Source organism: Zootoca vivipara, chromosome 8 (genome assembly GCF_963506605.1).
Source record: "Zootoca vivipara chromosome 8, rZooViv1.1, whole genome shotgun sequence".
In the NCBI taxonomy this organism is placed as follows: Eukaryota; Metazoa; Chordata; class Lepidosauria; order Squamata; family Lacertidae; genus Zootoca; species Zootoca vivipara.
In genome coordinates, this window is record NC_083283.1 from 82,720,613 (window position 1) to 82,743,034 (window position 22,422).

A 22,422-nucleotide genomic window follows, 5' to 3' on the forward strand; every position below is an offset into this window, starting at 1 on the left:
AAGTTGCGTCGACGTAACTTCCGGTGTCGCTTTGCCCTTCTATGGGCACCAAAAATGGCCGCCGGCGGCTTCGAAAGTTGCTTCTACGCATGTCAGGAAGTGCACCGTCGCAACTTCCGGTGTCGCTCTGCCCATCTATGGGCACCAAAAATGGCCACCGCCAACACCGGAAGTCGCGTCTATGCACTTCCGGGCATGCGTAGATGCAACTTTGAAGCCGCCGCTGGCCATTTTTGGTGCCCATAGAAGGACAAATCAGGAAAAATAAAATGGCCGCCGGCAGGAGAAAATAACAGAGAAAAACGGGAGACGAAGTGATACGGGGGACCACCGGGAAAAAGTAAGTAAAAACGGGGGGTTTCCCGGGGAAAACGGGGTACTTGGCAGCTATGTCTGGCAGTTCCCTCACTGCGAGAAGCAAAGCTACAGGGAACCAGGCAGAGGGCCTCCTCAGTAGTGGAGCCCGCCCTGTAGAATGCCCTCCCATCAGATGTCAAAGAGATAAACAACTACCTGACATTTAGAAGACATTTGAAGGCAACCCTGTTTAGGGAAGTTTTTAATTTGTGACATTTTAATATATTTTTAATCTTTGTTGGAAGCTGCCCAGAATGGCTGAGGAGACCCAGCCAGATGGGTGGGGTACAAATAATAAATTATTATTATTATTATTATTATTATTATTATTATTAATCATCCCTGGTTAGCATTGCTTCTACATAGTTAGCTGGGAAAAGAATTAAAGTGAAGCGCTATGAGCAATGCCCTTTCTTATGCCCAGGGTCCTCCTTATAATGTTTACTCACCACAAGTCCCATTCAGTAAAGGTCCTTTCCTATCTCAGTTAACAGTTTCCTGTGTGCGGTCTACTTTAGTGCCAGTAGTGGGTGGGTGCAGTCTGATATAGGGGTGAGCCCCACTGAACACAGTAGGACTTACTTCTGAGTAAACATGTGTAGGATTGCCCCATGAATAGACTCTCTTAATTGTCTCAGAAACAGTTTTCTGTTTACAGGTAGGTAGCCGTGTTGGTCTGGATCGAAGTAAAATAAAAAAATTCCTTCAGTAGCACCTTAAAGACCAACTAAGTTTTTATTTTGGTATGAGCTTTCGTGTGCATGCACACTTCTTCTTCTTCAGTTTTCTGTTCTCAAGGAGGGGAGGAGGGTGATTTCCAGGGCTGCTTGGCTTGCATTCTTCTCCTTTAAAATGCAATGAAATTAATAATGAAGGCTTCCCCACTTTGAAAGCAGAAAGCTGACATTGTGGTAATTAAAGGAGTGTGTTCAAGGAGCAATTAAGAAGCCATTCATCACTTCAGCCGCTATCTTCAGGACGTAATAAAATGGGCAGGACGTAATAAAATGGGCAGGACCTGCAAACAGGAAGCTTTGAATCAAATGCACTTGAGCCCTTAAATCTCAACAACACTTCGCCTGTCCGCAGTGAACTGGCTGGTGCTACAATTGCATTTTGTTTTAAAGAAGTTGCAACAAATTGGATCTGAAAATTTAACTGAAAGACAATGCAGAGGGCATTGAGCAGCAACATTTGACAGCCGTGTTGTCTGGATTCTGTGTAAAAGTGGGTGAACAAAGGATAGCAATATCAGAGAGAAGACCTAGCATGGAAGCAACCCATGAAAATCAGAAACTGAGAAAGGATTTTGTCGCACACACTGCAAGACCTTAGTGTGATGCAGTGGAGAAAGGGATAATGTGATATTTGAAAGATAAACCAGGGGATATGGAGCCGGAATAGGGGAATAGCATTCAATCTCCATGCAGATGAAATACATCCCTGGGGAACAGTTCTGGTGCCCCCTTTTGAAAAGGACATTGACAAATTAGAGAGAACTCAGAAGGGAGCTACAAGAGATCTGATGGGCTGAAAATCCCCCTACCTTTTACATTGCAGACTTACGAAATAAATTCTATAGGCTTTAAATCCAAGCGAATCTAAGAACTTGATCATGATCTTTCAGGGAAAAACAATTCAGTGATGGACAGCTTGTTACTCTAGCAAGAAAAAGATGCGATAAGATCCAGCAGCTGGAAGTAGGAGTTAGAAAGTTCAAGCTGGAAATAAGGCAAGGGTAATTAGCCACCGAAACAACTTGACTAGGGATTTGGTAGAGTCTCCATCGCCTGATAATAAATCAAGATTTTGTGTCTCTATCTAAGGAATATACACTGTAGCTCAGCCTCAGCAATATTTGATTTACTGCTGGCTGGGCTCCTGGTTTCTTTCTTTCAGCTATCAGAGTAGCAAATGGAACATTTGGTTCCACCCAAGATGGAAGTAAAGGCTACACCATGTAGGATTGCGATGATAGATTCAGTGGTATATTCAGGTTACTTCTTCCTTTCTTGATATGACATAAATACTTAACTGAAAATACAGGGGGAAATTCATGTCCCCAGATGATTCTGAAGCAAAGCCAGAGAAAGCCGAGGTCAATTCCAACTAAGTATGGGGGGAAAGAGATCCTCTTCCAGCGTTAACTACAGAGGTTTTATACACAACTTCCTGTTCACGTGTGTCAAGTGAAGTGGATAAGCTGCACAGGCTTCTGCTTTGTGTTTTCTCAAATGTTGACTGGGTTTCCCAGCCCTTTTTAGTCAAAAGGATATGAAATTAGCTGAGAATACAAGAAGTGAGTTGAATTATGGTGCTGGAGGAGACTCTTGAGAGTCCCATGGAGTGCAAGAAGATCAAACCTATCCATTCTGAAGGAAATCAGCCCTGAGTGCTCACTGGAAGGACAGATCGTGAAGCTGAGGCTCCAATACTTAGGTCACCTCGTGAGAAGAGAAGACTCCCTGGAAAAGACCCTGATGTTGGGAAAGATGGAAGGCACTAGGAGAAGGGGACGACAGAGGACGAGATGGTTGGACAGTGTTCTTGAAGCTACCAACATGAGTTTGGCCAAACTGCGGGAGGCAGTGGAAGACAGGAGTGCCTGGCGTGCCATGGTCCAAGGGGTCACGAAGAGTCGGACACGACTAAACAACAATGAGTTGAAGGATACTGAAGGATAAGCCTAGTTAGCCATATAAAATTTAAGGAGAAGGGAAACTAAAGCGCTCTCTCTCTCTCTCCCCCTCCCTCTCTCCCTCTCTCTCTCTCACACACACACACAATGCTAGGTTACCTAACTATTGCATTCACAAATCACGGTGCAATGGGGCACTTCTATCTGACCAAGAGAGAGGGAAGCAAGGAGGACTTTGCAGGAAAGAGGAGGGGTTTTGCTGACATTTACTCCGGCATTATCTCCATAACTCCAACAGCACCAGCTCCCTGTCCTAGTGCTGCTTCCACCTGCCACCAGTGAGCAGTAAGCAAGCTGTGCACTCTGGCAACTCAGATACATAGCTGCCAAGTACCCCGTTTTCCCCGGGGAAACCCCCATTTTTACTTACCTTTTCCCGGTGGTCCCCCGTATCACTTCGTCTCCTGTTTTTCTCCGTTATTTTCTCCTGCCGGTGGCCTTTTTTTTCTGATTTGCCCTTCTATGGGCACCCAAAATGGCCACTGCCGGCATCAAAAGTCGCATCTACGCATGACCGGAAGTGCATAGACGCGACTTCCGGTGTCGGCGGCGGCCATTTTTGGTGCCTCGTGGGAACCCACCTACACTTCACCAACTACTTTTTCTACTGGTTGACATTTGTTCTGATTCAACATTAAACAGTGGGTTTTCCAAGGGATAAGCAGAAGTGCGGAAAACCCTAAGACTGGAGACAACCCAGTTCAAAGCTGTATTCAGTAAGGAAGCTCACTGGGTAAACTTGAGCCAGTCCTTTCACTCGGGTAGGGAGAAACATGTACGCAACCTTCAGCTCATTGGAGAAAGGTTAATGTAATGTTACGTAAACTGTTTCTGCACAAACATAACTAACAGACCCCCCAAAAGGAACCGCAAATATACAGGATGTGTGCACATGACACCTTTGAAAGCACTTTCTCCCCCCTCAAAGAATTCTGGGCATGGTAGCTTTTCAAGGGTTGTAACTCTGTAAGGGGCAAACTACAGTGCCCAGAATTCTTTGAGGGAACAAATGTAATTCGAATGTGCTTTATATATAATAGCGTTTCACAGCCTCTGTCTTCAAGGAGACTGAAAAGAGACACACACAGTTTAAACCCTTCTGTCTCCTTTTTATAGACTTCTGTAAACTCCTCCCTTTGCCATTCTAATTAGAGGGTTCTGTGTGGAAAGAATTCCTGCCAGACTATTAGGAGTCTGAGGTGAAACCTGGAGAGCTGGTAGTGTCTCTCCCCCTCCCACTGCACCTTCTAACTGACCTACAGTATTCTGGCTGCGAGGGAAATTTGAAAGCTGAAAGGGCCGTGACTGAATTCCAAAAGAGCAGCCAATTAATATATGACATTTGGAGCTATTCAGAACTCCGGCATTGGTTTCTTTAATAGCAAAGTATTGGCCCCAATGTTTCAATTTGTCATTTGATATGATATGAATGGATTCTTCTCAACCTTGCAGGGGAGACCCAATCTGGGAGCAGTTACACAGAGTCGCTTGATCAACCCTTTCGAACGGCACAGAGTGGGGGATGTGAGGGGAACATGTATGTCTTCCGGGCCAGTTAGGTCATTCCCTATCTCCAGATTTAGTTCAGCCACATTGGTCTTCCACTCAAAGAGTAAGGGAAAGAGCAGCTATCTGGAAATGGCTGAGATCCAGCACCGAGGGCCTTCTGGCGGTTCCCTCACTGCGAGAAGCCAAGTTACAGGGGACCAGGCAGAGGGCCTTCTTGGTAGTGGCGCCTGCCCTGTGGAACGCCCTCCCATCAGATGTCAAAGAAACAAACAACTACCTGACTTTTAGAAGACAGCTGAAGGTAGCCCTGTTTAGGAAAGTTTTTAATGACTGATGTTTTAATGTATTTTTAATCTTTGTTGGCAGGGGACCCAGGTGGCGCTGTGGGTTAAACCACTGAGCCTAGGGCTTGCTGATCAGAAGGTCAGCAGTTCGAATCCCTGGGGAAGAAATAATAAATTATTATTATTATTATTATTATTATTATTATTATTATTAGTGCTGCAGCCATGCATCAGGGTGGCCACACAGTGATGCTGATAACGTTGCATCACTTTCACGCCAGGCGTGTTTACTTCTGGTTCCCCCAACTGGGCTGCATGGCTGCCTGGAGCACAGCTCTCAACACATCACCTCCCAAGACAGCCTACTGGGCATTTCGGGGTCCAACAGTAATCACAGTCCTGGATCACAACCAGCAACCCATGATGCAAATATGGCTCCTCGTGGCCCTCAGGTGCCAACAGTGCTCTGGCATTGAATGTGCACCTGCCAGATCTCTACTGGTGAACTGAGGTGTGTATTATTGGGTTTGTGGGCAGGCAGTGTTTGCTGGGAACCATAGATGACATCTTTCTTCCAGGCTTGTACTTGTATAGGTTGTTGCTGGCAAATAAAAAAAAGTTTGCTATGCTCAAGAAATTAATCCAAGGTCCCAGCAGGCGTCTTTTTGTTGCTCGTTCATTATTATTTGTGCTCCCAATGGTATCGAGGTGGTGATACACAATCCTGATTTCGATACTGCTTGTGCCTGCAAATGTTTTAGGCAAGCGTATTGCTTCACTTTTAGACAGTGCATGGCTTGTAGCTTCCTGCTGAACTCCTGCTGTGACTTTTCATACCGCAAATGTTTTCTGGAGGGGGTGGAGAGGGAGAGGCACCCCACTTTTGTTGGCACAAGAGTGTCCCTGCAGATAGCAATAATGTAATAACATTGGGGGAGCAAGTGCAGAACAGCTAGCAATTTGAATGATATGTTAAAAGTCCAGCATAAATTTACCACTCGTGCATCAGTGATATATTGCAGAATACAGCTTTTAAAAAAACCCAAACAGTCTGGAGGGGCCTTAAGAGGTTTTGACATATTGAGCTGTTGTGCTGTCCTTGGAATAAGGAGTAGGAACAGGCAATAATCAGGCTCTTGGCTGTACAACAGGTTACTGGTTGTAACAGTTTCCATCCCTACAGGAGAAGGGAGCAGCAGTAGGCAGTGTGGCCTTTTCAGTCCTTTTCTATTTTATGAAATTCCAATTGAGGTGCCCACCGCTCCTCACTGAGATCTCCTAAGCAAATATAAACAGAGCAGCTGTTTTAAGTGGCCCACAAACCATTTGCAGGCACAGACATGCTGTTTCCATAAATAAACACACCCACACTCCGCTTGACACGTGACAACACTCAGGGGAAGGCAATTGTCTGCTGGTCCCAGGGGGCGTCACTAGGACTAATGGGATGAAATTGAGCAAAAGCAAATGCAGAGTGAATATTAGGAAACATTCCCTGACAGTGGGATCCATTTAAGGCCAGAATCTCCCAGGAGAGCAGAGCCCATCACACTTAGCACTGCAAACACGACTGGACAGGGCACAGCGAAACACCTCAGGGAGCTATCCCACACATGCAGAGAGAGCTCACCAAACACCCAGAAGGGAATGCTGTCTATGCACACAAAAACTGCTATAGGGAGCACTGGTGCATGGCTGATTCTCAGAACTACTTTGCCTGTAGTGACCACTCAACTTATATTATGTGGTTTCTTGTCTTGGGTAGAACACTCAGTACCCCTCTGCCCACCCCCTCATGTGTACTTCTATTAGCTAGACTCACGCAGGCTTCTGACTCCTGGATTTCTCTAGATGAGAATCCTTTCTCCTTTCTCATGCACATAGAAAAAATGCAGAAATCTGAAGTGCTGCCCTGCATATTTACCTGTTACATGCTGTTGCAATTTACAGTTACTTGTTGTGATTGTGTGTGGTGTATTGCTATATGTGGTTTGATCCTGTGTGCCTGCCATGGACTGGTTGGATGCAGAGGACTGGTGTGAGGCACGCAAGGGAAGAAGGCTCAGACCCCAGAGACTAGTGGCGGGACAACGGTGAGAGGTCAGAAGGAGAAGACTGGGAGGAGGAGGTGTCAGAAGCTGAAGAGGCAACAGGGTTTAGTGAGCAGGAAGAGGCTGAGGCAGAGAGCAGTCCAGACCCAAAGGCAGGAGAGGAGAGGGGCCAGGAGACAGAGATGAGGCAGGCTGCTGAAGAAGCCAGGGAGTCTCCCCCTCCTGCTGCAACCGGATCCCCTCCTGACTGGTCTTTCAGGACCAGAAGAGGTATGAAGAGGTCCATTATGGCATCTCCCATCCAGAACGGCATTGCAGAGGACTACTTGGGCATTTCAGGAGAATCAAAGAAATGTGCAAGGAGATGTGGCCATGGCATGGGCACTGGGAAGTGTATCCATGCCCCATGTCAGCATTGCACATGCGTGACAACCACAGACCCATTCATACCAAGGCTCATTCTCATGGTGGTGCCCTTCACCAACTAGTTACCCCTATGCCCTTGCAGCACATCATAGCCAGCCTACACTTAGCCAATGCATGGTGTATCCATCACAATTACATGTCAAGGGTTGGGTATGTGGATTTTATGCCAGGATCTATCCACGTCTTCAGTCCCTCTTCTGCCCTGACTGGGCTAACAGGACGACTGGAGCACCTTCAGCATAAATCCGCCTCTGCTACCATGGACCCACAACTGGATATATTGTGAGCGCCAACTTCTGCTTCAATAAACAATGGATACTGTGGTAGAGGTTTTTAATCCTCTTTTATTACTTCAAGCTAATGCGTATTTACAGAATATATACATAGGGTGTGTAAGTGACAAACAGCTCTCACTGCAAACACACAGCATAACAGAGAGCCGGGACTACTCACAACACTTACAGAGCAATATAGCAATACCACACCCCACTAAACTAGCAGTCGGGAAGGCAATTTAGTGAAGGAACAGTTCCCGCCCACTTCTCTCTCTCTGGAGTCTATCATCTGATTCTCACATTGGGAGGGGTGAAAATGCTAACAGGGTAGTGCCTGCACATGGACTAGAGTCACCCCAAGGAATATGGGGCAGGGGAGCATCACCAGGACTCAGCGGCCCAACCTGCCTCAACCATGGCAACACAGCTGGCTGCTCAGAGTAGTCACAGAAGCTGGCCAGGACCCTTTCCCTGCTGGCAGGAGCTGGGCCAATGCAGTGACAACTCTGCAACATTGTGCTGCCTCCACACGTGCTACAATACACTAGTGCAGGCATGTCAAACCTGCGGCCCTCCAGATGTTTTGGCCTACAACTCCCATGATCCCTAGCTAGCAGGACCAGTGGTTGGGGAAGATGGGAATTGTAGTCCAAAACATCTGGAGGGCCGCAGGTCTGACATGCCTGCACTAGTGTATTGGGGCTCACAGAATATTCTGAAGCCACCCACCTGGTATCTCTGGCGAGTTCATCTCCATAACTAGGCTGCTTCATTTCTCTACACTTGATTACCAGTGATGGGAGGGGTGTCGATATGTTACATTCAATGAGTGTGCAATATGCATGCCTGGGTGCACAAATAGTTTAACTGTACACTTGGACCGTTATTCACATGCAGTGTCCGCATGCAGTGCTCATGTGCGCATGAGGGTACAGTCTATGGACCTGGGTACACAAAAATTGAGCTATACACTCAGACACTTATTTGCAGGTCATGACTACACACGTTTGCTACCAGCAAAAGAAAACAGCTTCAGCGGTACTTACTATATGTGTCACTGAAGCAGTTCCCTTTTATTGGCAACAAGGCGAGGTATGCTGGGTCTGTTACACTTCCCGAAACTGTTTTCTACCAAGGCTTACATTCAATAGAAAGAATTGTGGCAGAAAGTGGAATGTAGCGGAAAGTCGTTCTGTTCTTTTCTTTTCTTTTCGGCACTGTCTCCATCTCCTTAAATCTAAAACCCTAACTTTTAAAATGAAAACACCAACATCTTCAACTATCATAATTACAGTTATTAAAATATTGTAAATACATAATTTGCACTGTCTGCTATTCCTTAGAGTATTTGTGGTTTTCTTTGATGTAGACATTAACAGCACATGCCTACCCAGATGTAATCCCTATAGAGTTCAATAGACAAATTTGTATGGCTGCAACCCTAAATATACCAAACGTTTATATATAAAAATATTTGGAAGATGGGGCTGTGAGGAAAAAGAAACTGTATTTGAACAGAAACAATTCTTCCAGTATTCTTCCCTGATTCCTTCTTGGGGATATATTTAATACACAAAATTGCACTCAAGGGGAGGGTTGCTTGTGCAGCTGGGCTTCTGATCAGCTGTGTCTAGTTTTGATAAATGGCAGAAGGGAAACCAACATGGAATTGATAATCAATTTCTTCACCATTTCTGGACACACAATGGAAAGGTGATATTGCCCCTTTGAGAATGCCTTCTTTGGCAATGTTTTGAAGAGTCTTACCTGTTGCTGTGGTTTCTTTCTTGCAAGCACTCCTTCAAACCGTGCTACAACAACCCTGTTAGGTAGGCCGGTGTCCAGGGGTGGGCAAAAGGTAGATTGGAATATATTGATAGATCTCTGGGAGATTTGTAGTCAATTGGCAAGAGTTTCTGACTTCCAGTTGTTTTAACAATAGCAAAATGACACACAGCCCATTGGAAGTTTGACAACTTAAATTAAGACAGCTGGTGGAAACTAGGAATGGATCCATGTGTGGTAAGACTGTGAACTCATCTCATTTCTGCTACTGAAAAGAAACCCCTGTGCTTAAGAACTCTTCAGAGAGACCATGCTCTTTCATACTAAAGAACCTGACTGCAGTTGGTGACTCTTGGGGCTTTATGTAAACCGCAAGGCAGATCCCAGGCACAAAAGCCCGAAGTCTGCCCTCCCCTAGTTTACTAAACATTTATGGCTGTACTCGTTGCAACGTATGTGCATTTTACTTGCGCACATTTAGCTTCATGTGCTTGGCAACAATGAGAATGAAAAGGGGGCAGGCATCTGATGGGGCGGGGGAGACTTTGGCAATCCCCACAGTGAACCCAATGAGTTTTGACTACAGTCGTACCTTGATTGTCAAACGCCTTGGCAGCGGCGTAGCTAGCCGCCTGGGGCGGCAAACCCGAAGGCATCCCGCCGGGGAGCAGGGAGCAAGCCACAGAGTGAGGCAGTCTTGCTTGCATCGGGGCTTCTCCTCAATGGCAGCGATGCAAGTGAGACTGCTCACGGGGTTTGCTGTGGCACCGCATTGTATGCCTCCTGTCCAGCCTGCTGCCCCCCCCCAGCCTGCCCCCCATTACTATGCCACTGCGCCTTGGTACTCATAGTTTCGGCTCCTGTACGATCAAAACCCAGAAGTGAGTGTTTAGGTTTCCAAAAAATTTTTGGAAGCCGAACGTCTGATGCTGCCACCTCACATCATAGCTGCCAAGTCTCCCGTTTTCCCCAGGAAATCCCCGTTTTTCCAGCTGTTCCTAGCTGAAAAAATGGATTTTTTTGTTTTTCCCCGGTTTATTCTGGCGTGGCGGCCATTTTGGAACTGGGCAGAGCATGCTTAGAAGCGACTTTTGATGCTGTTCTGCCCAGTTCCAAAATGGCTGCAGTGCGACTTCTGGGGCGGTGGCCATTTTGGAACTGGGCAAAGCAGCATCAAAAGTCACTTCTGAGCATGCTCCTCCCAGTTCCAAAATGGCGGCAGCGCTACTTCCGGTCTGCTACTTCCGCCCGGTCCCTTATTTCTCTGACAGCAACTTGGCAGGTATGCCTCACATCACCATTGCAGTGTCATTGCTGCTCTGCCCCCTCATGTGCCACTGTTAACCTATGCCATGAATTATCAGAAGAGCTCCAGGAGAGATACAATTTATAATATGATACCATCCATATTATATCATGATTTATGGAACCTGCCAGGTGCAGGTTCAGCCAGAGACACTGTTGCACAGTGGTCAGACTGTTGGGCTAGGGACCGAGAGACCTTGGTTCACTCAGCCATGGAGCTCCCTGGGTGACTTTGGGCTAGTGGCCTTCTCTCAGCCCTGCACTGCCACACAGAGTTGTTTTCTGAGGATAAAATGGAGAGCCCCATGTATGCCACCTTCAGCTCTTTGAAGGAAAGGTGCAATATAAAGGAAATAAAGGCTCAGCTGGTTAAAGTGTGGCGCTGATAACGCCAAGGTGGCAGGTTTGATCAAATCAAAATTTATTAAACGGTCACAGACCAAATCAACTCATACAGCTATTCAACAAAGGATAACACAGAAATAAACAGAGGACAATTTCAATACAAATTAGGCCATAACAACACTTTAAAATTAAAGGACATAGATAAAATTAGATATTCGCATTCGCCTGCATATTGACATTGGAAAGCTCTTGTTTCCTGCGTCTGATAGCAGAGACACAGAATTTGGTAACATTGATCGTAATTTCAGGGACCTTGTCTTCTACCAAGGCTCTCAGACGTTGGGATTCTGGTTCATTTTTAAGCTTTTGTAAGGCTGGGGTGATAAAGGTCAGGCGTAGATCCTCGTAGAGACTGCAGTGCAGCAACACATGCAAATTTGTTTCCACTTCCGATGAGCCACATGGGCAAACACATGACTCATACAGTTTACCCTCATATCTACCCAGCAACAGTGCAGAGGGCAACACATTAAATCTGGCCAAAGTAAAGGAATGTCTATACTTGGGTATTTGCAGTTTTGCCAGGTAATTTGCGGGTGAGAACCCTCTCCCAAGATCTCTTATTGTGACATGTTTGTCCATTTTGCCCATATGGCACTGCAGCTCCACGTCCCTAATACGTTGGAACACTTGGCTTCTGGCTCTCCCCATATAGGGCAGCTGCATATTCCCGCATTGCAGGAGTTGGACTAGATGACCCTCAGGGCCCCTTCTAGCTCTACAATTCTATGATTCTAAGGCTATGATCCTATGCACATTTACCTGAGGGTAAGCCCCATGGAACAGTGGAAGTTACTTTTGATTACTGGATCACTTTGCTTGTGGAAGTTACTTTTGATTACTGGATCACTTTGCTTGTGATTATGTTAAGACACATTTCAACTTCCGAGAAAAACTATTACTTCGAGCTTCTATTTTTTACGACTATGATTTCTGAGCCCTGTGTTACTTAAGCATCAAGCGACTTTATCATGACAGTTGCGACTGCAGCTATTGTTCATTATGTCTCACATGGGCTTGGAGCACATTTCAGGCAGACTTTTTGGGATCTATTTGTGGCACAATCCTGAAAGGTAGCAGGAGAGTCCCTTGATGGCACATTAGAGATTTAATGGAATTATTATGAATGCTATAATAATTATTGATACATCATCTAGTCTTTAAAGGGGGAAAAAACTGAATTGAGATGTTTAAGGCTCCAATTCTGTACTCACGGAAGAGTAAGCTGCATTAGACTTAGGGGGGCTGACTTCCAAGTAGGCAGGTATAACATTGCACTATTTACATTAGCAAGTCACACGGTCCTCCAAATCTCCAGCTCCTCCCCACCCAATAAAGCCCTTTCACCCTCCCATCTCACACTGCCGTCCATATGAACAACCAACCGAATTCACACAGATATTTTGGTGCTCCTGCTTCAGAGACCGTCACAGAAGGAATCCTGCTTCAGTTCCTACTGCTTTAGCCTGCTGCTCACCAAGGCCAGGGAATAACAAGACAAACTCAGAGGAGAGCTTGCAAATGGATGCATCTGATTGGGTGGGGAGGCTCTTCATGATCCTGCCCTGATGCTGCGGACCTTTCAGTGCATTTCTGAGGGACTCCTGGTTGGGTAGAGTTTATTCCAAGGGAAGTAAAAAATGGAGGTCCTCTCCAAGCCACATCTATTGAAATGTAATTTCTTTCACCCCTGCAGCCAGGGGTGGGACACCGAGATGATTGTTATTGGCTGTGCTGCCCAGAGATGGTTGGCTGGCCCAGAAGACTGACAGAAACAACTCCGGAGTCTCTCTTAATGTGAGGTACAGGTAGGTAGCCGTGTTGGTCTGACACAGTCGAAATATATAGAAATAATAATAATAAATGGTCCAGTAGCACCTTAGAGACCAACTAAGTTTATTCTTGGTATAAGCTTTCACGTGCATGCACACTTCTTCTGATGTTAATGTGAGGTACTTTGTTGAGTTTGACCAAACTGCGGGAGGCAGTGGAAGACAGGAGTGCCTGGCATGCTCTGGTCCATGGGGTCACGAAGAGTCGGACACGACTAAACGACTAAACAACAACAACAACTTTGTTGGATGTGAATGTAAGATGCAGAGGAGGAGTGGGGCTATAGTTTTGGAGTTGAGGGCACCCCACCTGCCTTAATGGACCAACCTCCACTGATACAAAGCATGATGCTTCTGATGCAAGCATGATGTCCCCATTTGTAGCCGTTTTATACTTCCTTTTATACCTGTGAAGTGGGTTAGGCTGAGAGTTTGCGACCAGCCCAAGGCAAGAAGTGAGCCAAACACCAATGAGATGAGATGAGTTTAGAAAGTGAAACGGCCCATGCTCGTATTGTTATTGATTATCAAGGCTGGCAAAATGGTGGTCGTTTGTTGAGAGTTGTAAAAGTTGAGGCTCAGAGTACATTTTGCAATCCACAGAAGCTTGGTTAGTTTTTAAGATGCTGCACCACATAACTTATTTTGTTGCACTTTGTTTTGTGGGCTTCTGTGAGGAAGGAAGCCTATTTTGGGAAATGCAGCAAAGGACTCTAACCATCTCAATCCAACCTTTTCTGGTGGACATGAACTCTCAGAAGCAGGTAGGACAGAAAACACCCCATGGTGGGAAAGGGCATTGATTTAGGGGCAAAAAACCACCCCTGAACAGGTTGAATCAAAGAGTATCAATGGGGGAAGCACCCTTTAGTCCTCTGCAAGTTTTGGCTCTTTCTCCCATCCTCCAATTTTGCCCCTTTGTGGGTTTTGAGAAAGGGAAAGATCAGGCTGGCACAGAGTTCGCAGCTTCCCTTCTTCAAAGGCAGCCTAGCCTTATACCCAGCTCTGCCCAACAAGGTCAGCTGGGCAGAAGCAGCAGAAGCATAACATCCAAAAACGGCTGGTAGAGCATAATATGTGGAGCAGCAAGGAACTTGCTGGGCCTTAGCTCCTCTCCAGTGGTTTTCTATTTCTAGATTTCATAATTTGGCATCACAAACGTCTTTAAAAACAAACACCAATAATTTCTCATTCATAGAAAAATTACTAAATGGGTTGGTAGGGAAGGAGATGATTAAAATAAATAAATAAATAAATAAGCAGAGCTTTGAACAAAGTCCGTATCTTCCCATGCCCTCACTCACCCCTTCCTTGCATTTGGACAAAAGCATTGTTTCCAAAATGTCCTGAATGATCTGAAAAGCAAAATCATAAGAATTTAAGTTCTGCAAAACAAGGAAACCTACACGCACACTCACACAGTGGTGTGACATCCAGAATGCTGAATTCACCTTTTAAAGCCGCCTTGCACATCAGCCACAGTGGCCCTCTCTTCTTGTGGGTCTGCCTCCCTCTCCTCGAGCATCACAAGTCCCTTCCAGCGCAGTTCAGGGCCAGAGCTGATTGAGCGCAGCCTGCGAGGTGCATCTTCTGCCTATGCGCTGTCTTTATTGCTGACAGTCTCTGCAACATGGCCTAATTCCTCCCAGCAGGCTTCCTCCACACTGGGAATTAGAGGTTTAGAGGAGAGCATGCCGAGTGAGCTGGGTCATAGCGGTGGATCTCCACCCCACAGGGCCAGGCAGGAGGGCTGTGGGAGATTCAAGCAATCGCAACACTGCCTGGCCCCTTACTCTAATTTGCTCAGTGGTAGCCTAAGTGCTTGACAGGCAGTTTCTTTCTGTGGGGTTTATCCCTCCTCCCCTCCCTTGTCATGGATGACACGCTCTTTCTTGGCTCCAGATTTCCTCAGTATGTCACTGTTTACTTTTAAAAGGCAGGGAAACTGGAATGAGAGGATTCATTTCCCCTTCTCGACACGGGAATGAGCAAGTCTGATGCTATACAGGGGCATCCGCCTCAGACAGGACCAAGCAAGGTCCCCCAAATTCATCACAGGGGATTTAGTAGCATAGCTTTGAGATCAGACATGACAGTTTCTCAAGCCCAAGGCAAGCCTTACCATTAAGCAAAGCAGGTCACAGCCCCAGGTGGGTAGATGTGGAGGGGCAGAGCAGAGGAGGCAGCTCTGCCCACCCCCACCCCCCGGTCGCCATTTCTCCTGAGCCCTCCTCAACATGAATAGGTTGCACATGTCATTCCTCATGGGTAAATGCAGCAAAAAAAAAAAGGCAGGGGATTAATTGTTTTATAGCAAATACTCATTTCTAGACCTGCCTCAGTTCTTTGGGGTTTGTTGGGTTTTATTTGGCCCCATTGAAAGAGAAAGCAAATGGCATAGTGGTATAGTTTATGGTCTACATTCTGCTCTGAAAGGAATTGCTTGTGAACACATCAGAGTGTTAATGTGGATCCAATTTTTCCATGAGATTCATCTACACATGAGCGCTTTCATTTGAACTCTGCCTCAGCATTTCCCATCCACACTAGTGGAAGTATTCAAAGGGTGGACTTGTCCACACTGGGTTTGCCATCCGTTTGAAGCTGCCAAGAGTCCAAAATTTCTGGGCATTCTTCAGGTGGTGGGCTCTCAACCAGAACCCATCCCTCAGCACTTTCAGAGCCATCACAAACCAACCAGTATTTTATGAGTCTAACCAGTAAAGCCAGTGTCAGGGGCTGGGCAGAGGAGGAATGGTGGAGACCGTCTCCCCAGCCTGACCCTTCCAGAGAAGAGGAAGACATTTCAGAATTACAGCAGGGGTTTGAGGGAGGTCACAGCTCAGAGGCAGATGAGGGGGAAAGCTGGTAAATAATGGGAGAGTAGGAGGAACAGCAGGGTGACAGCTGATGGACACAGTGTCTTTAGAAAGCATTCCAGACCCCACCCCTCTCCCAGAACCCGGTGAGCCTTGAAAGTAGGAGAGCAAAGAGCTCAGAAGCAAAGGGCCCTCAGCCCCACCCATAGGGGAGATGATGACAATGACAAATGAGGAAGTAAGAGAAAAGGAGGGTGGAGAGTCACTTGGGACAACACTATTATCCCAAGAGGCTGTGTTCCAAGCCGCTCTCTGTAAATATTGAATAAAAAGCAGATGGTAAGAACTTTTCCTTATCTTGTACATTCCTGGCAACCAGCCATGGGAGTTGCTTACTGCTGCCTTACAGCCAGGTAGTGTCATAGCTGTCAAGTTTTCCCTTTTCTCACGAGGAAGCCTATTCAGCATAAGGGAATCTCCCTTTAAAAAAGGGAGAACTTGACAGCTATGGGTAGTGTACAACCACCAGTCCTGAGATATGAAAAGTTGGCAAACTCCAGATTCATTGAGTTCTTCTCATGGCCTACCAGGTGCTGCCAAGCTCTGCCGCTTGCCTACCAGGTTCTGTTCAGGATTCAGCTAGCTGATTTTTGCTTCTGCTTCCAATGATCATGATGGTGAGGATTTATTAAATTTGTTCATTGCTTTATCTTGCCCAGGGCAACCCAAAGCAAGGTACAATGCAAAGCAACAGATGGGGAACTCCCTACTGCAACAGATCCCATGAGGCACCTTCCTGTGCCAATCAGCCCCATTTGCCAAGCCCATCAGGCTCTCCATTGTTCCTTTGCTGCCACCTCAACCTGCCCACACCGGACGTCACATGTGGCTTGAGGAAATGACCCTACGGGCCAAATTAGGGCCCCTGCAGGGCCAAACTAGGCTCCCAGCCTAGAGGTTTCCCATTGCTGCTCAACACACCTGCCCCCGCTGCTCCCTTGCGCATGGCGGGTCAGCTGGCAGGGATGTAGCAGCCCCAGCAGCAGCAGGTGTGACCCCTCTCTCCTGACACACAATTATGATCACAATGAGAATAATGTACAAATATGGCTAAAGAGACATTCTGTGTGTGGTGAAAGATGGCTTAGGCACACATCCTCTGTCCTGGATTTCAAATGCCTTGAAATTTAGTATGGCCATCTTTGGAGGACTTGCGCCACATTTTAGAATATACTTCACTCTTCTATTTTCCCTTTTCTCAAATGCCTTTACTCTGTGTTTTCTTTTTCTAATCACCTGTTGTTTTCAGAGTCACTATGAATGGCTGTGGGCTACCATCCTTAGCGAAATGAATCTGACTGGAGTGGCATTTTCGATATCACCATGGCATCCTCGGTTTTGCCCATGCAGCAGCTGGTTGAGCTCTGCTGTGTGACAAGGAACATAGGAAGCTGCCTTATACAGAGTCAGACCATTGGCCTGTCTACTCAGTCTTGTCTTCATTGCCTTGCACAGGAGACATCTGTAGGGTTACCTAGAAGTGTTGGGGACTGAGCCCGGGACCTTTTGCATGCAAAACAGTTGCTTTACCACTAGACTAAAGTCTCATCTCTGGTTGGGCCAGATCTCCCTTGCAGCAAAGCCCGGAATCCACCCTCTCCCTTCTCTCCAAGGAAGCAGAGCATTTGGCCTGCTGGAGTAGCAAACAGATGCTGTTGCACTTGGTTTGAGACAAGAGGCAAAGAAGAGTTGCCATGGAAACAAGCTATATATTATTTAAGGAAGCACTGAGGTAAGCAAGCCTGTGAGCTTCACATTAGCCTCTCAAGAAAGAGAGCCACACTCCCCCCTGCAGATGAAAATCACCTTAAAAAATCCCAGATTGCCTAGCCAGGGAGTCCCAATAACTATTGGGTTTGAATTTTCATAATAATAGGGACTAACAGATGAAATTGTTAGATTCACAGCTTGAATGAGGAATAGGTACTGTACTAAGAGAGACGATTATTTATAGACTCTGATGAGTAAGACAAACTATTTGGTTGGGATGCTGCTTCAGACAGCGGCTAGATCTGGCTGGTTTCCACCTCCCTTCTGAGTGTCCAACCTCTGAGCCTGCCTGCTGTCCCCCTGTCTGCAGGGGAGCCGCAGAACCCAGCTTCCTGGGAATGCCAGGGTGGGGTGGCAGTCGAATGCCCTTCACTTGGCAGCCTTATGGCCCTGAAGCCTAACTTGCCTGGGTGGGTGGGTCTTGGCCACAGGAGCACAGGTGGCCCAGTCTCCCCCCACACACAGGAGAGAAAGGAAGAGGAAGGCACCTATCAGGGCCAGAACAAGGGGCATGAAGAAGGTGAAGCCCTCAGCCGTGTTAAGGAGGGCAGCAGACTCTTCAGCCTCTGGAGGGAAGCACTTTGCAGGAGTCCTGAGACTCTTCCTTGACCCCTAAAGCTATGAAGGTGCTGAAGGCAAGGTGAGATACCAGACACACACCCTTTGTCACCTCATCCTCCTTGTGCCAACAGGTTGGAGGGCAGAGCCTTGGCTTCCTGACCAGCCACGTGCTGAGATTGGGGGCAGTGACCTCCAAGGGCCAGGCCTGAGCCCTCCCTGCCCCAATCTCATTCACACCCGTCTTTTTTTAAGAAAGCAGCTTTCTAGCTATTGTTGCAAAGATGCACCTGAGCATATTTGGTAACGCTTGGTAAAAAAGCTTAGAAGCTGAAGAAGTTGCAGGATATACTTTCAAATGACCAAGGCTAGCCTTCAGTGCCTTGCATAGCTCATTGCCCTTCCCCATGACGATGGCAAACTAGGGGGGGGGGGAGATACCATATAAGGGGGAAGCGCATTTGTTCAATTTACGCAATTTATGCAGGCCACAGAATTCAGTTTCAGCTGTTGCATTTGCGTAAGATGGTCGAACAGCCCTGCCTGCTGGCAGCTGAACGGTAGCAGTTGTGAGGCAACTGAGCAGTGGGGAAGGAGAACAGCAGTCAGGCAGCACCTTCTTCAAGTCTGTGAATCCTTCAACTTTGCACCTCCAGCACAGACGGAAGACCATATATCTGCTAGTGTGAGCATCCTAGCCAGGAATACCAGGGCACTGATGGGGTCAGATCCAACACAAGGAATGGAGGGTGGGTGGGTTTGTTAACTTTGGTTCCTCTGTTTCTTAATTTTTCCAATCTTAAACTCAGTTTGTCACACTTCCACATGAGTTTGGGGTGGGGTTTTTTTTAAGTCCTCACAAAAATTAGTCCCCACTACGGCACATTTCTCCTACTTTTTTGTATGCAATTTTGCCTGATACAAACATTTTTCAACCAATTTACCACAATGTACTGCATTTTTGTATATTATTTTCCTAATACGTCAATTTCATGCCCACTTCCACCTGATATATTAGTTTTCTACACATTATCTTAAAAAGCAGAGACATCACCTTGCCTACAAAGGTCCGTATAGTTAAAGCTATGGTTTTCCCAGTAGTGATGTATGGAAGTGAAAGCTGGACCATAAAGAAGGCTGATCGCCGAAGAATTGATGCTTTTGAATTATGGTGCTGGAGGAGACTCTTGAGAGTCCCATGGACCGCAAGAAGATCAAACCTATCCATTCTGAAGGAAATCAGCCCTGAGTGCTCACTGGAAGGACAGATCGTGAAGCTGAGACTCCAATACTTTGGCCACCTCATGAGAAGAGAAGAATCCTTGGAAAAGACCCTGATGTTGGGAAAGATGGGGGGCACTAGGAGAAGGGGACAACAGAGGATGAGATGGTTGGACAGTGTTCTCGAAGCTACGAACATGAGTTTGACCAAACTGCGGGAGGCAGTGCAAGACAGGAGTGCCTGGCGTGCTATGGTCCATGGGGTCACGAAGAGTCAGACACGACTAAACGACTAAACAACAACACATTATCAGGTAATATACACCTGATATATTAATTTTCTACACAGCAAAATTCATAGGTATGAATTTTGAAGGGAAAATGTGTTTAAGTTTGCATATGTTTTGTGAAGTGTAAATTGGGTAGCTTCTCCACCCCACCCCCCGCATCCTTAGCAGAGGATGGATAAACCACTCTTCCCTGTGTGCTGCGATCCTGATAAAAATCTCCCTGAACTGGACTCACAGACTCTGTATTAGTGTTGGTTTTGATGTTTGTTTTAGCGTATCTTGGTACACTGTTCAAATAAAATAGAAAAACAGGAGGGGCAGCCGCACACTATGGATTGGTGTTACAAGCCTGTGACACCACCAGTGATAAAGCACAGCATCCTCCACACATGCTTTTGCTCTAGGGCAACAAGCATGTTTTAGTCTATGGAGAGAAGACCCTCAATTAGCGCTGATAACTAGGATTAGTGGCATGCCTAGAATGCTTGCTTTCTAGTTCCTGCCTAGGAAGCTCAGTGTCTACACCAAATTAACAAGTCACAAGCGGAGAAGAAACCCAAGATGATCACTTGAGTAGAGGAGATAGGTCTTGCCTTCATCAGACTTTCAATGGCTAGAGGTATGGGAGGGTAAAATATCAATTTGAAATCAAATTTATTGCCTAGAGAAAAAGCCAATGGAATATGCCAAATAATAACCACGGGCAATGCTTTTTGCCTCTGAATCATCTCCCCTTTTCACAGCGTCTGAACTCTGAGGACCCTCTGCATGGATCATCCCCACCATGAATCCCCAGCAGCCTGGAGAAAAGTGGGTTTGACCTGGCATGACCAACCCCCCTTCCCTGCAGTAATTCTGAAGGCCGGAGGGGAGTGAAACATGGGCTGCCATCAGCACTTGCAATGAATTAGTTCAGTGTAACGAAGGTCTCTCAGTTAGTTCAGTCATCTCTGAAAAATACCCAAAAGTGGTTTCCAGAATTGCTGAATGAACTGAATGTGATTGAAGTTCATTTGGGGATAGAAATTTGAATGATTTCTAGTTCATCTTCAAGTTAATTCCTGTGTGTGTGTGTTTATGTGTTTTACTTTTAAGGCCTGTAAGCTTAAAGGTCATAATGGTTGGAGAGAGAAAATGGACTGTTCATATTCTGCTGTCTCTGCTTTGATGTTTTCTTGGTCTTAAGTATATTTTAGACTTCAGCACAGCAGCTTGCAACATTCTGAATGCTGAATATTTTTTTGCTGAGGATCATTTGGTTGAAACCAAATTGAAATGTGAAGGGAACATGAACAAAGTAGTTTGTTTTGTAACGGGATGACCATGAGTGGGAATTAGTTCCTTTTTTGACAAGTTGAACTAGAACAAGTTCCTTTTTAAAATGAACTCTCTAAGGTCTGGTTGCCAGCTCACAATTTTATCTGGCTAGGAAGGAGCAATGTTTGCATAGCTGCACTGGGACAGATATTTGCTCCACCACAAAGTCTGCCCCCAGGGTGAACTAGCTCTCAACTAGACCACTTTCCTTAGTTTTTCCTTGCTGTTCATCACTTACAAAATTCTTGGTAACCCTTCTAAGGTTCGGCAGCTCACACAGTGTGCTTAAGCAGATCCCAGTGTCCGCACAAAAGACTGGCACTGCAAAGTGACCACTTAACACATTTGCATAGGAAGGCGGCTGGAAAGGCCATTGGTGGTTGTACGTGTTATATGAAAGAAAGACCAGCAGGCAGCAGCCATGTTGAAGCAAAGACTGAAGTGCACCTGTCTCCTTCTCATTCATGCTTTGACCCCTGAAGAACCAAGAGTGCCTACACCACCGTATGTTGCTGAAGTAATGACACCACATTGCCAGGGAAGTCCTCCGCTTCCTCCCAGGATGCCTGGTTCTAAGTTTGCATGGATGAGCGGCTGCTGGTGGACTTTCCCAGCGGTCCCATTTTGCCACCAAACATGGGCAGTGAGATTGTGCAGCCACCCTCAGAACACCTGAGATTGGGGGAAAGGGGCTCCGAGGGCAAACCTATTGCTTGTGGGTGGTGGCACGTCTTGTCTGCTTGGAAAGTAGACGGATGATGTTTGGACACAGGGGCAAGATGGTGGAGGCTAGATAGGAGACGGAGCATGTGCAGAAAGTTAGTCATGATATACACAAACACACAGAGAGATCATACTGCCCAGGCTTATTTTTGATGCTGATGGAATAGTGATGCTGGCATAGCCACACACAAAAATGTCATTACGTTGGCATGAGGAAGAGAATGTTGTAACTGGTTGTTGGACCTGCTCCTCATCACTCTTGTGAACTTCAGCTACAAATGTTGAGGCTGTTGAACAGACACTTGGGCTGGGGTATTGCTTTGGTGTGTGTGTGTGTGTGTGTTATTGCTGGGTTTTTGTATCTTTTTTGAATCTTTATTATGATTTATGTGGAAATGGTTCAATTTGGTTGTGTACTTTTTGATGTTTACTGTTTATGACTACTTTTGTTATGTTTTTAATTACCTGTTTTTTAATGTTGTGAGCTCCCTTGAACATGGTTTTAACTATGGAAATAATAATAATAATAATAATAATAATAATAATAATAATAATAATAATAATAATTTATTATTTATACCCCGCCCATCTGGCTGGGTTTCCCCAGCCACTCTGGGCGGCTTCCAACAGAAACATTAAAATACACTAATTTCTTAAAGATTAAAAGCTTCCCTAAACAGGGCTGCCTTCAGATGTCCTCTAAAAGTCTGGTAGTTGTTTCTCTTTTTGACATCTAT